Source organism: Mus musculus, chromosome 10, assembly GCF_000001635.26.
Source record: "Mus musculus strain C57BL/6J chromosome 10, GRCm38.p6 C57BL/6J".
Lineage (NCBI taxonomy): Eukaryota > Metazoa > Chordata > Mammalia > Rodentia > Muridae > Mus > Mus musculus.
The window spans coordinates 77646940-77663811 of NC_000076.6; the positions used below are offsets into that span (position 1 = coordinate 77646940).

At 51.1% G+C, this 16872-nt stretch overlaps 1 pseudogene; it reads right to left on the bottom strand.

Annotated features, from left to right (window-relative positions):
* Nucleotides 5808-6420, bottom strand: Gm18119 (predicted gene, 18119; annotated as a pseudogene).

Consider the following 16872-nt stretch of genomic DNA (forward strand, 5'->3'; position numbering starts at 1 on the left):
AAGGCTGCCTAGAAGGGCTGAGACAGTACTGTTCTGGAAACTCTGTCCTGTAGGGACAATGGGGTAGGGGGATGGGGGTAACATGAATTCGCATGGTTGGTATGAAGCAGTCTGGTGGCCTGGACTCCTTAGAAGATCAGCCCTTCGTGGTAGCAGGGTGGCAGCCCCTGTCTGATAGTGTGGTATTAGGTTTGGTTCTGGCTGAGTGGTGTAGAGCCACAGGTACCTGTGGACCGTGATCCACACTGGGGAGGGTTCACACAGTGTGGGCCTCCTTACAGAGGCAGGAACCTAGGCCGCCATCCACCCAGACCTCTGCCACCACTGTTGTCTTATGCCTGCTATCCGGTGGTGTCAGGAGGGGCCAGCATACGTTAAAAGGAAGGAAACCCTGCATGTTCACCCCATTTGACAGAAGCCACAGCCCCTGGCTCTATATTGAACACCAAGGAAGTGTGTCCCCCTTCAAAGGCCATGTCTTACTCCTTTGTTCATTTCCCATATGGCTTGACACTTAACGCTGCTACCCAGGGATGCTGCTACCCAGGGATGATCCTACTCAGGGCTGCTGTTATCCAGCCTAGCTCCTACCCAGGGTAGCTCCTACCCAGGGAGACTGCTTCTGTGTTATTCTATCCACATTGCATGATCTTTCCCTTGTTTCCCAACACAGTGCAGCCCCCACTGCTCCTACTAGGCCCTGGACCCCAGCCTCAGTACCTTCTGTCACCAGCTGCTCTTGGCAAAGGCTGGCTTCCTATGTGTCTGTGATGGAGGCCACTATCTAGCTTCTGCTACTTCCCTTCTGTTTCTGGGAGTCCGAGGCTGCTAGCTCCCTTCTACAGCTTGGGGAAAGGCACTCTAGAGGGTCTGATGCTTGATTCTGGGACCTTTCTCTTCCTGCCAGGCCCTGTCTTCCCAGCTAGCTCTGTCACTGGGTAGAAAGGGGCCTGCTCACCTGTTCCCCCTCGTTCCTGTTTTTTCATCTGGGTGGTCATGATGCCTTCTGTTGTGGACCATCAGGATTCCCGCCTGTGAATTGTAGGGATAGCAGCTTGTGGGTGGTAGTGGCTGGTGGAATGAGGACCACAAGGCTAAAGAACCAGTTATGTGACTTCCCAGTGTCGTGTGACCTTCGTGGATGGGTGTGGCAGGTGGGTCACAGATTCAAGCCTGCTGTGGCATCCTTTTGTCCTGGAACAGGAGGGCCCTGCGGGTCTGCTGTGGCCAACCCACCCCTATCCTTCCATAGCTCACAAAAGTGAATGCCTCTAGCCGGGAGCTTTGTGCAGCGACTGGATAGAGACCAAGCAATGGTTGATAGGGCTGGCTGGAGAAGGGGTGTCCAGAGTGGCGAGGGCACAGTCCTCATCTCTGCTCAGGCCCCGGTCTGTGTAGCTCCCTCCTTCCCTCCCCAGGGCTCCATGACAGTAGGAGGTAGAGAAGCCATCATCACCACCTGAGGGCCAGGGTGCCTGGAAAGGGAGCATCCTTGTTAGAGGGCAGGAGGGATAATGGCAGCAACCAGACAGGTGGGGTGATGGGCCGGCTGTGTCTGACTGCTGGCATGCCTGTTAAGCTGGCACACTCCAGGCGAAGTCTGGTACAGACATGGTATTGGGTGTTCCTAGCTTCTGCTGCTGTTTGCCCTGGGTCCAGGCAAGGGAGGTCATAGTTGGGGCACGACCGAAGCTGGAGACCCCACTGAGGTGCTAAGCAAGGACAATGGTTTTGGGCCTGTGTCCTGTTGCGGGATGCCACAGATTTGGGCACTTTCAGACAGTCCCACAACCACTTGCTCAGGTGGGAGAGCACATGGGATCTCTTATGGTCACGAGGGCTTCAGGGAAGAGAACACCTTGTGATCTGCCCCTGATGGGCACAGGCCAAGGGGTGGCCTCTTGTTGGGGGTCCCCTGCTTTTCAGTGGCTGTCCCATGCTGCTCCACTGGTCCAGTGTGAGGTGGTTGGGGTAGTCTCTGGTACTTGGCCTGGTTCTTTAGCTCTAGTGGATGGCTGAGGCTAGCTCAGTAGCCTCTCTGGGTTTTTGAAGGCTGTGCCATCCAGTACTCGGGGTCATTCACTGCTTGGTCATCTGGGAAGGGACTAGCAGCTGGCTTTTTCTAAAGAAAAAGCCGCTCCTGCTTTGTCTGCCGTCTCCTCTGATCAAGAACCGTCTCCTGGCTCAGGACCTTCTGGGCCCATTCTGGGCCCGAGTCTGCCACTGTCTTATTCTCCAAACACCGAGTGGCAGTGGGACTGGGGACATTTCCTGGGTCGTAAGAGGATGTCACGGCATTCCATCCCCAGGCCACCTGAAGCTTGTTGGAAACAGTCAACAGCGAGGTTCCTGTGTATGTATATCCCACCCTCCCACGGCCTCAGGGGTGGGGCCCGTGGAGCTTCTATCCTGGAATAACCCGGACAACTCACAATGGGCACAGCCCAGCTTTGCTTAGGTGTAGAACAGCATTCTCTGCGGCTCCAGGACTCCCGTCTTGCTCAGGGCTGGTGGAGAAGCTGGGTCATGGTAGCTCCTTTCAAGTTGTGCGTGTGTGCCTGTGCCTTTAGCTTTCTGGCAGAGGACCTGACACGAGCTGGCTCAGGTGGAGGCAGAGACATGCAGGACCATCCTTTGGTAGGGCACCTTTGAAATCCTGGATCGCCCTAGCGAGTTGGAACCACATGAAAAGCTGCGGCTCTGACAGAGCCGACTCGGGGTTCTCATGGCTTCTCCCTCTTGGACTTGTTCCCAGCTGCTAGAACAGCTGGCAGAAATACGGCTGCCGCACGATCCCGGATGCCCCACTGGCTCTTCCTGCTCCAGGCTACCTCTCCCCACGGAGCATCAGCGTGGGTCCTCTGAGCACTGAGTGTCCAAGTATGGTGTGCGAGAGCGTGTGTGAGCGAGCTCTGCGTACGTACACTGGAGCTGTAGGGATGCTGTAGACTGTCCCAGGAAAGCCTGTTTCGTGCAGCTTGCTCTGCCTCCTGCGTCTTCCTCATAGGCCTGGCGTTACCCAACTGCATTTCTTGACTGCTGTGGAGGTGGAACCAGAGAAGCAGCGAGGTCATCCTCACCCTCAGACTGGCCCCCAAGGGGAGATGGCAGAGAGATGGTTGGCCAGAGCCAGCTGGTGCTCTGACAGGGGTAGCCTCATTTTAACCTGTCCCGCTTGGCACATGCAGAGCCCACTGTGGGAACATGTGGCCCCTTCTTCCCACAAGGGATGCCCCCAGGGCCTGGTGGGGTGCCTGTCCTCCCTGGGTCTTGGATCTAAGCCCCCAGTGCCTATAGACTGGGCTTTAGAGGCTCTGCCTGTGCAGCTGTAGGTGTTCTTCCCCGACCCCTGCCCACTGTGTGGCCCCTCTGTGACAGTCTGTGTAAGTGGGCTTTTGCTAAGATCTTCTGCAGCTTGGTGAGGGAAGGGACCCTAAAACAGCAGTGCTTGACAACTGAAGGCGACTGGTGAGGTCTGGTTAAGGAGGAGACTGGAATTCCAGTCAAGTCAGGAGTCTCAAGTCAGCTTGGCCTGTTCTTTTCTTAGCGTTCCTGCCCCTCCACCGCCCTCCCCCCCCCCCCCCGGCCTGCCCCGTCCCCCAATCCAGTCCCCAATTCTGTATGAATCTCAACTAACCTCATCCCAAGACTGCCCCGCCCCATGCTGGGTGGTGTCTGTTGCCACAGGGAAGGGTGGGTCCTGCTGATTTCTGGGCAGGGGCCAGGTGCAGCCAAGTCACCTCCGGGGCATGGAGCACCAGGCCTCATCTGTGCTAGCCCAGGGTTGCCTGTTCTGTTGCTTCAGTGAGACCCAGAGGTGGGAGTTGCCTGAGACTCAGGTGCTTTGGGGACAACGAGGCCTGGAGGGGTCTGGGAACTCCTATGATGTGGCTCCCCCCCCCCCCCCCCCGCGTCCCTTTCCATGCTAGCTGGATTTTCACACTTGCAATGGTCACTCTGGTGGTTTAAATAGGTTGGTCCCCCTCAACTGCAGATTTCTATTCATTTTTTTCCTGGTCATCTAGCCATCTCTCCTGTCCTTTCCTACACCTGATCCTGAATCCCCCCCCCCCCCCCCGTTCCCCTTCCGATCCCCTCTCCCTCCCTGTTCTCTTCCTCCATCTGCCTCTTAGGACTGTTTTATTCCCCCGTCTAAGTGAGAGTCAAGCTTCCTTGCTTGGGTGAGTCTGGACCACCAACCAAAGAGCATACACAGGCTGGCCCTAGGCCTCCCTGCACATATGTGCAGCTTGACCTTCACGTGGGTCCCGAACAACCGGAAGGGAGGCTATTCCAAAAGCTGTGGCCTGTCTGTGGGATACATTCTTCTAGCCGGACCACCTTGTGTGGCCTCAGTGGGAGAGGAAGCGCCTAGCCTCACAGAGACTTGAAGTGTCAGGGTCGGGGGTAGGAAGATACCCAGAGGGGCCCACCCTCTCAGAAGAGAAGGGGATGGGGATAGGGGAAGGAGTATGAGAGAGGGTGACTGTGAGTGGGCAGTGAGTGGGATGTAAAGTGAATAAGTTAAAAAAATAAATTAAAAAAATAAGTTTGGCTCCCATAGACTTGCATGTTTTAATGCTTAGCCCACAGGGAGTGGCGCTATTAGGAGGTGTGGCCTTGTTGGAGGAAGTGTGCCACTATGTGCAGGCTTTGAGGTCTCCTATGCCTAATCTCTGCCCAGTGTGGAATCAGAGCCTTCTCCTAGCTGCCTACAGGAGACAGTCTCCTCCTGGCTACCTTTGGATTAAGATGTAGAACTCTTCGCTTTTTCTCCAGCACCGTGTCTGCTTGGATGCTACCATGCTTCCTGCCATGATGATAATGGACTGAACTTCAGAACCTGTAAGCCAGCCCCAATTAAATGTCCTTATAAGCGTTGCCTTGGTCATGGTGTCCTTTCACAACAATGAAACCCCAAGACAGACTCATTCCACACATTAGAATACTTAATATTATTGCATGCCCACACACCAGCCCAAACACACATGCACGCTCATGTACCTGCATGTGGTCACACCTTCCCGTGTAGCACGTGTATTCCACATGTTCACATTCATCGTCTGTAACGTGATAGACACCCCAAGTCCTCATGTAGACCACAATACATACACACATAACCACATGTTCACACACTTCATACCCACATGTATAAACACACTGGCACACACCGGCACACACTAGCACACGGACGCGTGAGCAGGCCTGGCTCCACAGCAGTGTACATCTGGTGCTGGGCCTGCAGAATGACTTCCACTGCTCTACGCCTGGCTCAGAGAACCTGGTGTGGATGCTCGCCAGTCCCTGCAGAGGGCCCAGTTGCCCTGGGTTTTATTTCCTCTTCTCTGAAACTCTTGCTCTTTCTGCTGGCGGTTGATGCTGAGGAAAACCTGGCTACCTCCGGAGAACCTTAGTGTGCCGGCCTGCTGTCCCTAGAGAATTATGAAGAGGATCAACAAAAGTTGTCAGCCATGAAAATGGCCTCAGATTGTTTTAAGCACAAATCTAATGCTGCTTAAAACACTATAGGGACCTATAGTGACTCCCAAGAAGGCTCATCTCCCTATTTAGTCAAGTCTAAAAAGTCAAGGCTTTTCTCTGACCCTGACTGTGATGGTTTAAATATGCTTGTCTCGGGGAGTAGCACTATAAGGAGGTGTGGCCTTGTTGGATTAGGTGTGTCACTGTGGGTGTAAGTGTGGGTTTTAAGACCCTCGTAGCCGGGTGATGGTGGCACAGGCTTCTTTTTTTTTTGACTGTCCTAAATTGTTTATTAGATATGAATTTTACAAATATCATGTGTATTAGCGGTAACGGTGGAGATGGAGAGTATTGCGCCTTCTCCAGGCTGCACGGCCGGGAACCACCAATAGTGTGGTGGAACTTGTGGCCCTTTCCAAGGCCACAGCTCTTTCGGCCAGCAGATGTCAGCCCACGCATCTCTCTGTGTTTGTGGATTGGTTTGGTGATCCACTGGGTGTCAGGATTTCTTCTGATAGCTTTATGGAACGGATCAATGAGGATAACCTCAAAAAATTTGTATGTGGAATCTTCACCAACCCAGTAGGAATTCAGGACTCTCAAAGCCCCACAATGGCGCCCAGCTCTCTCCTCAGCAACAGACTGAAGACTTAGGGCAAATTTCAGCTGGTTAACACCGTGGTGGACAGGCTTGCCGCAAGTTGCACCCTTAGGAACTGGGTGTTTACGACCACCACGGCGGACACGAATCCTGTAAATGACATAGCCTTGCTTAGCCTTGTACCCCAGTCTTCAAGCTTTATCAGGCCGGGTGGGGCGGGGAGCCCTGTGCAGCACAGAGAGCTGGCGGTATTGCCAGCAGCGGACCCTCAGAAGAAAGCGCATCACGTCGGACTGCTTTTTCCTCCATAGCTCCTGGATGTATTTGTATACACCCATCTTGGTTCACCTGATGGCTGCCGCCCGGCACACACCTTTAATCCCAGCACTTGGGAGACAGAGGCAGGTGGATTTCTGAGTTCGAGGCCAGCCTGGTCTACAAAGTGAGTTCCAGGACAGCCAGGGCTACACAAAGAAACCCTGTCTCAAAAAACAAACAAACAAACAAACAAACAAACAAACAAACACCCTCTTAGTTGCCTGGAAGCCAGTATTCTGCTAGCAGCCTTCAGATGAAGATGTAGAACCCTCAGTTCCTCCAGTCCCATGCCTGCCTGGATGCTGCCATGCTCCTACCTTGATGATAATGGACTGAACCTCTTAACCTGTAAGCCAGCCCCAATGAAATGTTGTCCTGTATAAGAGTTGCCTTCGTCATGGTGTCTGCTTACAGCAGTAAAACCTTAACTAAGACACCAACTATGGAGCTTGCATTTCTGGCTTTCCAGTTGTAGCCATGCTGGCAATGTATTTTTCCGGCAACTGTTCCATCACATTGGCTGGCACCCCTATGAGCAGCTCTGATGGCTCATTACATCATTGGCTAACAGGGCTGGGATAGGCCCAGGTAGACACAGTTTTAGATGTCACATGACACTTCTTTCTTTTTTTAAAAAAGATTTATTTATTTATTTATTTATTTATTTATTATATGTAAGTACACTGTAGCTGACTTCAGACATTCCAGAAGAGGGAGTCAGATCTCATTATGGATGGTTGTGAGCCACCATGTGGTTGCTGAGATTTGAATTCCAGACCTTCAGAAGAGCAGTCGGGTGCTCTTACCCACTGAGCCATCTCACCAGCCCCACAGGACACTTCTGAGTGGTGGGCTGAGTACAGATAACAACCCGGGAATTACTTCACGTTCTGGTGTGAAGGTTATTTGTCACTTAGCATTCTTTCTGTCTGTATCCTACATGAGTTTCCCTCCCTCTCACCTCCCTCACCCCCGTTTAGGGATGTAACAAGCCCCACATTCCGATCCCTGTTCCTGTCCCCTATACATTTTGTGGATCAAACTTTGCTGTCTTAGAGGTGTCATCGCAACTGTTCTATTGTGAAGAGACACCATGACCAAGGGAACTTACAAAAGAAAGCATTTAGCAGGAAATTGTGGGCTGGCTTACAGTTACAGAGGGTTAGTCCATGACCATCGTGGCAGGCAGGCATAGTTTAACCCTAACCCTAACCCTAACCCTAATCCTAACCCTAACCATAATCCTAACCTCTAACTCTAACCCTAACCCCTAACCCGGAACAGTAGCTGATAACTTACATCCTAATCTGCAGGCAGAATGATTGGGACTGGGCCTAGTATGGGCTTTTGAAATCTCAAAGTCCACCCCGCCCCACACACTTCCAACAAGGCCATACCTCCTAATCCTTCCTGTACAGTTCCACCAACTGGGAACAAAGTGTTCAATATATGAGCCTGTGGGGACCATTCTCATTCACACCACAACAGATGTGGTTTCTCTTGCTTTAAGCAGATAGTAAATGTTAAGGAACCTCCCCCCACCCCCAACCTGACTTCCAGGCTCCTGCTTGCCCCAAGTCCAGGTTTCCTTCTGTGACCTGGAGGGACCCTAGTCTAGTCTCACAGGGCAGGACTTCTCTCAGCACCTTCCCATCTACAAGTAAATACTTCACTTTCATATCTGGACTATCTTCCCCAGACCTCAGGGTTCTGGAAGCTTATCTTTTCTTTTAAATAAAGGCTGGTATCTTTTTTTTTTTTTAAGATTTATTTATTTTATATATGTGAGTACACTGTCACTGTCTTCAGACACACCAGAAGAGGGCATCGGATCCCATTACAGATGGTTGTGAGCTACCATGTGGTTGCTGGGAATTGAACTCAGGTCCTCTGGAAGAACAGTCAGTGCTCTTAACCACTGAGCCATCCCTCCAGCCCCCGCGCCCCAAGGCTGGTGTCTTACCCTAGCTTCTGGTTTCTGTCCCTTTGCACAGAGCTAGACAGCTCTGTTTGCCTTTGGGATTTTTCTCTCCTTGGTTCTCTGCAGTTTGACTATGACACAGGTGGTGTCCCTGTGCTAATCACGGGGCTGCTGAGGTTTGGTTGTGAAGCCTTCTCCGTCTGATCCACTCATTCCTCTCTCTCCAGGCCACAGGCTGCTCGTGAGTTGCAGCAGAGGACTGTCCTCAGGTGTCTTTATTTTTCTTCCCTCTCTCCTTCAGATAGATCAGTTTCTACTGACTAGCTTTCAAGAGGAACAGAGTTGATGACCCACACACAGAGGGTGGCATCGGTTTGTGGTTGGGATCTGCATGGTTATGATCACCCGATGGGCAGATTTCCATTTTCTTCCCTTTTCATGCTGGGGATTGAATCTGGGGCCTTGTGCCCAGAGTCAACACTATCACCCAGCGACTTCCTCAGCTCAGATCTGCCGCTATTTCCCATGTTTATATTTGATCCTTGTATTTCTCTTCCTTCCTTTATCCCACTACAATTCCTGCATCAGGGTTTTTGACAAATCTAACATCAGGGCCATCTTGGAATTGGCTCTTTTCTTATCTTTGTCTGCCTGTGGGTAGGGCAGGGTTCCCTCTCTGGCCTCAGACTTTATTGTACATTAAATTTGTGTCTGGGGCTGGAGAGATAACTCAGTGGTTAAGAGCACTGACTGTTCTTCCAGAGGTCCTGAGTTCAAATCCCAGCAACCACATGGTGGCTCACAACCATCTGTAATGATCTGACCCCCTCTTCTGGAGTGTCTGATGACAGCTACAGTGTACTTATAATAAATAAATAAATCTTTAAAACAAACAAAGAAACAAACCAACCTTGTGTCTGATTTTCATGCAGCTGGCTATCAAGAGTTGAGCTGGGCATCCTGAATCAGGACCTCTGGTTTCAGACTCTCAGGCTGGAGTTGAGAAAGGCCACTTGTTAGCATCAGAAGCGAGCTTCCTAATCCAGTGATGAAGTCACCCACAGGTGACAGGGACCTGCATATCTGTTGCCATGGCAATTGCCATACATTCCCAGCATCCACCTGGCCCACCTTTACCAGTGCTCCATTATGTCACAGCCCAAATAAAAGGCAGCCTCCTGCTGAACTTTGCTCTCTTTTCCTCTTCACCCCGTCTTCCCCTTTCCCCCCACAGTCAGCCTCTCTTGTGGAACTGCGCTGGTCTGGTGTGATCTGTCTGGATGAGCCTCGATTCTAACACAATACTGTTGGTGCTTTCCAAGCCCTGTAGCTGGGGTTTCCATCCTGACCGATCCTCAGGACCCAGCTGGGGTTTGCTCAGATGGAGTCACCTAGATCCTCCTAAGGGGCCACCTTCACCTCTTCCATAGCCATCCTTAGCTGGTGCCTGTGGAAGTCTCCGTGCTGGCTCAGCCAGGGACCTCATGTCTGTCTGCTCCTCATGTGCGTCCAAGGCAGCTTCTCCCCACCATTTAGCATGTACGTTAATGGGTTGAGTGCAAACAGCCCTAACCTGAGTCCTGGGGCCCTATCTCTGAGCAGCTGAGGCTTCCCTGTACAGGGACTTCAACTGCCAGGCTCTGGTCTGTGACTCTAAGTGTAGAGCCCTGCTTACCTTCCCTGCCTGAAGGCCAGCTGTGGCAGGCTCCCTGAGCAGGGAGCCATAGGCCCTGTGATGTCCTCTTGTGTTCTTGTAGCTGTGACAGTTTTCACCAATCTTTGGTTGCCTGCAGACACAAGCCTGTGTGTATCCAGATGTTGACTTCCAGGACTGGTATAACCCAGGAGTGACCAACATTTGGGTTTTTCACGGATCCCCTTATGAAACCAACATATGCCATGTTTTATATTGTGAAAACAGAGCGGAATTCAGACCCTGGCCTCTGCACATACGACCTTGCAGAACTTGCTTGGGGGCCACTGAGCTGATGTTTCTCCCTTGGCCTGTCAGGGGGGAAGCACTCTTTCTGCCTGCACCCTTGTGATGGCGAGATGGAGCTGTAAGAAGGAGATGTGCAAACAGATTCTGCTCCATCTGACTTTGGGTCCTCATCTTCATAGACAGCTGTGATACCCAGACCAGCTGTGTTCTCTTCTCTGGACCTCTGCTGCGGCTGCCACGCCTAGGTTTGGAGCCTTTGTATATAGAGACTTACCACTCAATCAGGATCTGGAGAAAAGGAGCCTCCAGGCCTGATCAGAAGCTGAGGATGTCTATTGGATGTGCACTGCTTGTGGGGACACAGGGAGCCACAGTCCCTTAGAGCATGGTTTTTCTGTGAACACTGTTTACTGTTGTTCGTAAGGGGAGAGGGAAGTCCCAGGACAAGAGGGCTGACTTGGCAACAGGAACATCCAGAGGAGGGTCTGCCTACCTTAGCCAGGTACCCTGACAGCAATATGTCAGCCAAATGAATAGAGTATCCTGGTGGGGGACACCAGGCTAGATAACACAGAGGAGTCTGGATCTTTGCAGAGGAGCAGGTGGGCTTCTGGCATAGGGAGGGGTTACCTCTGGAAGGAGGACAGAGTTTCAAGGGTAGGGGCTGGCATTCTGCCAGCCAGATTTCCAGTTTTACCGTCTGGGAAGTTCATTGTACTGTTATGGGGAGAAAGTGTTATGCCTTAGGTCCACGGGAAACCCAGACGAGCCCAAGAATTGCAAAGTCCGCTGCAACTCGCAAAAGAGTCTTTTATTTATAAGTTTGAACTCGGTTTGCCTGCCTCACACTCACTGCGTGAATGCTGGCAAGGGACTCTGAGTCCAGAAAACATTGGGTTTATATACAGTATAGGAATAGTGTGAATATACACAGAAAAGGGGACTAGAGGATGGAATAGTACTGAATCGGGAGGGGGTTAATGGGTGTCTGTTCAAGGACTAATTTTATGGCCAGTCGTCACTGTCTGTGACCTGACCTCTGTTTACCTTTTACTTTTTCCAAACAGAAAATGGTCTTCTTAAACTTGTTACTTCTCTAAGGTCTCAAGGATTATTGGAACAGAGCATCTGGGGAGATTAAGAAGGAGCTACTACGGGGCCCAACCTGAGTGAGCAACACAGGACAGCAGGCTTATGACAGATGAGTCTCTCCTGCTGGGTCCCTACAGCAAGCACACAACCTCCAGCCCCTGAGCCGCCTTCCCCAAGCCTCTCCCAGAAGGGTTGGCAGCTGGTCGATCAGATAGCGTTTCGCTTACCCAGCAGCTCCATGTTCGTGGGCTAGCTTCAAGTATTTTCATGTACCCTCGAGACAATGATTAAAAAGTAATTAACCTAAATTTAGCCTGATTGTCATAAATAAATTAGCCGCATGAATCACCTGTGATCTGCCAGCCTACACATGTCTGGCTACCAGGTGAGTGTCCCTCAGGGGAGCCATGGGGTCCCTGCGCTGCACATCAGGGGACAGTGTCATCCTCATGGGCTGGCACGGTCTGGTTCAGCTGCACAGGATATGGGAGGTCACTCTGTCAGCCAGCTGCGGCCAGCTGTGCTCGGTGTCCGAAGCTGTGGTCAGCACACCGGAAGCTGTGAGCCAGACAGGGAGCAGAGCCCTGATGGTTCGTCCCTGTGACCAGCTCTCTCTTCTGCCAGCCCTTATGGCTGCAAACATAGTGTGTGGGTGCTATCTGTCAGACCACAGCAATCACCTGGGGGCTGCCTGAGGCCACGGTGTTCCAGTCAGCTACCTGCAGGTGGTGTTTGGAGGACCTGAGAGAGGTGGGTGACTCTTGGTGGGACAGAGATTTTCAGGTCGTGTCCAATCCCCCACCAGCCCTGCTCCCATCCAGAGGCCCGTGACTCCACTACAGATTAGTTGTGTTGTCTGCGGTTGTGTTGTTTCTTCCTTGGTTGCCAGCCCCAGCTGCCTCTTAGGTGTGAATGACATTGGGACTCTGTTTTGATGTCCCTTGCTTGGGCTTAATCTTTCTCATGGTTTGTTCCAGGGAGCCTGCTGTGGCTTTGCTAAACCTTTAATTCCTCATGCTAGTAGTCTGGTACACCTTCAGATCTGCGGTACCCATACTATCTATAGATAGCTCCTGAGCATGTGTCCCCATGTTCCACTGAGTCTTGCTGACCCTCAGCCCAACAGGGGCTCTCACCTGGATTGTAGTAGTGGTCACTAGGTCACTCATTCAAACAGTGCAGACATCAGTTTGCAATTGTACTGGCTGGTTTTGTGTCGACGTGACACAAGCTATAGCCAACAGAGAGGAAGGAGCCTCCCTTGAGGAAATGCTCCCCTGAGATCCAGCGGTAAGACATTTTCTCAATTAGTGATTGATAGGGGTGGACCCAGCCCATGATGGGTGGGACCATCCCTGGGCAGGTGGTTCTGGGTTCTATAAGGATGCAGGCTGAGCAAGCCATGAGGAGCAAGCCAGTAAGCAGCACCCCTCCATGGCCTCTGCCTCAGCTCCTGCCTCCAGGTTCCTGCCCTGTGTGAGTTCCTGCCCTGACTTCCTTGGGTGATGTACAGCAATTTGGAAGTGTAAGCTGAATAAACCCTTTCCTCCCAACTTGCTTCTTGGTCCTGGTGGGATTTGTTGCAGCAATAGAAACCCTGACTAAGACAGTGATCATTTTGAAAGAATCAAGGTTAGGAGCTGGGGAGATAGTCCTATGTGCCTTTTGTATAAACTTGAGGACCTGAGTTTAAGTCCTTGGTACCCCTGTATAAAGCTGGCTGTGGCTGTACATGCCTGTGACGCCAGCACTGTGTGAGAAAGAGGATTGCTGGGGCTGGCTGCCCACCAACCAACCTTGCTCCAGTCTCACCAAGAGCCTCTAACCCAAGGGAATAAAGTGAAGTCTGACAGATAGACCAGGACACCCAACGGTGCCTCCTCTAGCTTCTGCATAAGAGCATATGGACCTACACACACATGACACCACACGCATATGACATGCAAATAACACATACACAAATAACAAAAGGAAGAAAAGATCCAGATTCAAGTGTTCTGGTCATTGGTCTTCCAGAACCTTCTCATGTTCCTGAGCCTTAGTAGGCATGCCCCCTCCTCCACTGCTTCTTCAGTGCATTTAAGAACTTCAGCATAATCTGAATTTTGATTAAGGGGAGTCTTCAAAATTCCTCAGCTCCCTCCTCGGGGGCCTTGGTGGCCCCAGGATCTTTGCACAGGTCGTCTCCCTTTCAAATACTTGATGGCTCATTCCCTTGTCTTTCTCAGGCCTCTTCAGGTCTTCTCCAGGGTCCACTCAGGGCACTGACCATTGAACCTCCAGTCTTGAACACGTTAGGTGAGCATTGTACTACTGTGTTGCTCCCGCCTGGCCAAACATCTGCTCCAGAACCAGATGGTCCTCCGAGCATATGCCACCCTTTTTCTTCTGTCTTTCTGCCCCCTACTCATTCTGTGAAGAATAGGCTCACCCTGGTGCAGAATGGCCCACTGTCTTAGTTAGGGTTTTACTGCTGTGAACAGATACCATGACCAAGGCAACTCTTATTTTTTTTAAAGATTTATTTATTATTATATCTAAGTACACTGTATCTGTCTTCAGACACACCAGAAGAGGGTGTTGGATCTCATTACGGATGGTTGTAAGCCAACATGTGGTTGCTGGGATTTGAACTCAAGACCTTCAGAAGAGCAGTCAGTGGTCTGAACTGCTAAGCCATCTCTCCAAGGCAACTCTTATAAAGGACAAGATTTAATTGGGACTGGCTTACAGGTTCAAAGGTTCAGTCCTTTATCATCAAGGCAGGAACATGGCAGCATCCAAGCAGGCATAGTGCAAGGAGGAGCTGAAAGCAGAATACTGGCTTCCAGGCAGCTAGGATAAGGGTCTTAAAGCCCACATCCACAGTGACACACCTACTCCAACAAGGTCACACCTCCTAAAAGTGCCACTCCCGGGGCCAAGCATATACAAACCATCACACCCACTTTGGACGACTGGAGGTATGCAGGGCGTTCTGGTGCAAAACTTGGGGTCCCTTTGTGCTAACCTCTTAAGGTCACCCAAGGGCATGTGCAGTGGGCACCGGAAGTTGAGGGTCTTTTGCTGAGACCAAAGGAGCCACCCTTCTGGCTGTACTGGGTTCCTTGGACTCCAAAGGGCCATAGCCTCTGTCTTCCCTGCTGAAATATCTCCCTTCATGGAGGTCCTGTGTCCCCCTGTACTGATTGGCTGTCCCAGCCCGCGGGACAGTAAAAAAGGGTCTGAGGAACCACCTGTGGAGAAATGAGAGGTGAGAAACACAAGGATGGACAGCAAGTCTGATTGATCAAGCTGTCAAATTTTTATTGTTCCCAGGCAGGTTTTATGCCCACAGAAGCAGGGTATGGGGAGGGGGATGACGCAGAATCTCTTTGTTTCTGGGGGAACACACCTGTTCCCCAAAGCAGGCTATTGGCTGGGTAAAAAGTTCAGCAGAAGGAACAGAACAGAATGGGCTGCTAGGTACCTGTCCACAAGATCTATAGCCATTTGTTCTTAACTGGGGGTAGTACTTTCCCATAGAGGCCTCAACTTTTTCCCACAGAAATCTCAACTAAGCTAATACTTTTTCACTAAGGCCAAGACTTTGTAAGTAAGCACTTATGGCTGACAAGGCAGTTAACATTCAAACAGGGTCGCTCCCAACAATTGGCCATGTGTTTCTGTCCATCTCTTCAGCTTGTCCTTGTTGGTCTTGGACTTGCATCTCCATACTTCCAGACTGTCTGAGGACGGGCCCAGAAGATAGGTCCTCTCCTTGTCTTCTCTGTCCCTCTCCCTCCAGGACTCCCTTGCTGTGCCCTCTGGGGTCACCTCCCTTTTTCATGTATTTCCCATCCCTTTGTCACTCTTGAACCCTTCTGGACATGTCCGTTCAGTTCTCCTCTCCTCTCCATGGGATCGACTTCTTTTTATTGGTCTTGACTTAGATCTGCTAAATCCACCCAACTACAGTGGTTCTATAGAACATGGAACAGTGGCCCCTAAAGGCATCCACACCCTGACCCTGGGATGGGAGGCTCGCCTTTGGTAGGAGAGCCAGAGACACTCGGGAGAGCAAGGAGCACATGTAGTACCTGGGAACTGTTCAAGGATCTGTTTTCCCTCAAGACCTGGAGTGCAGCAGAAAGGCCTACGCTGGGCAGCTGTGGAGCCAAAGTTCTCACCCTGGGAAAACACAGAGACTGTTTCTGGGAAATGTCCTTGCCCCAACTCCCCTCTGTAGAGATGATGCAGAGAGATGTGTTCTGCCTTGAGAAGGTATCTAGGGTCACTAGGTCACTAGGTCACTAGGTCACTAGGTCACTAGGGGCCATGCAGGCCCTGGACCTGAAACATTACTGCCCTCAAGAGGTAGGGTAGTACTAGAGTTAGAGCCCATCACCAGCAAAAGGCCACGAGTTCTGCCTGCTTCCTGATTACAGGCAGTACCAAAGGGGAGCAGATCCAACCATACTGTCTGCTAGACCAGTGGTTCTCAACCTGTGGGCCAAGACCCCTTTGGGAGAAGGGGCTCCAAGGACCCTGTCACAGGGATCACATACCAGACATTCTGCGTATCAGATACTTACATTATGATTCATAACAGTTGCAAAATTACACTAAGGAAGTAGCAACATAAATAACTTTATGGCTGGGGAGGGAAGGGGTGTCACCATAACATGAGGAACTGTGTTAAAGGGTCACAGCTTTAGGAAGGTTGAGAACCGCTGCTGTAAAGAGGAAGACACGGCCTCGTGTCTCTGCATCGCAGCAGGGCTGTGATTTTAATTGCGTTGTTTTGATGTCACCTTATATGAAGTGTGTGAAGGTCACACGCCACGATTCCTAAAACCCCTGCCTCAAATTTTGGCACTGCTGTCCATAGCCAAGTCTTAAGAGGTTCTGCTTCCTGAGCCGGTTCACCCTCTATTAGGGTGGTTTATGTGTCCTTGAGTTCTTGGTGAACTTCGAATGCCAGATATTTTGTCTGAAGGGTTACTCATAAAAATAAAAATAAAAATAACGATAACGTTATTTCTCCCAGGTAGGGTTTTTAAAAATCGCATCTAGCCATATGTGGGTAGCTCATATAATTCTGTGGGAGACTGAAACAGGAGGATGCTGTCAGGTTGAGGCTAGTAGCCTGGGCCCAGAATGAGACCCTGTCTCAATAAAACCACTATCACCACCACCACCATCATCAACATCACCACCACCACCCTCATCAACATCACCACCATCACCATCATCACCATCATCCTCATCATCGCAACAATACTAAGTGAAATTATAAAGGCAAAGAGGGGCTTCTGCTAGGCATCTGCCAACTCAATATCTGGAGATATTTCCTGGTCTTGTTAACCTCCAGGGTACCTGGCACTTGGACTGTGGGTGCACAGGGCTTGCTGGCTCTTCCCACCCGGCCCTTAGAGCGCATCCTGCCCAGGTCTGAGGCCAAGCAGAGGTCCTGTCCAGGAAGTCTACCCTGTGGGGTAGACCCTAGCTCCTGCTAGCCAGGTCTGGGGAGAGGAA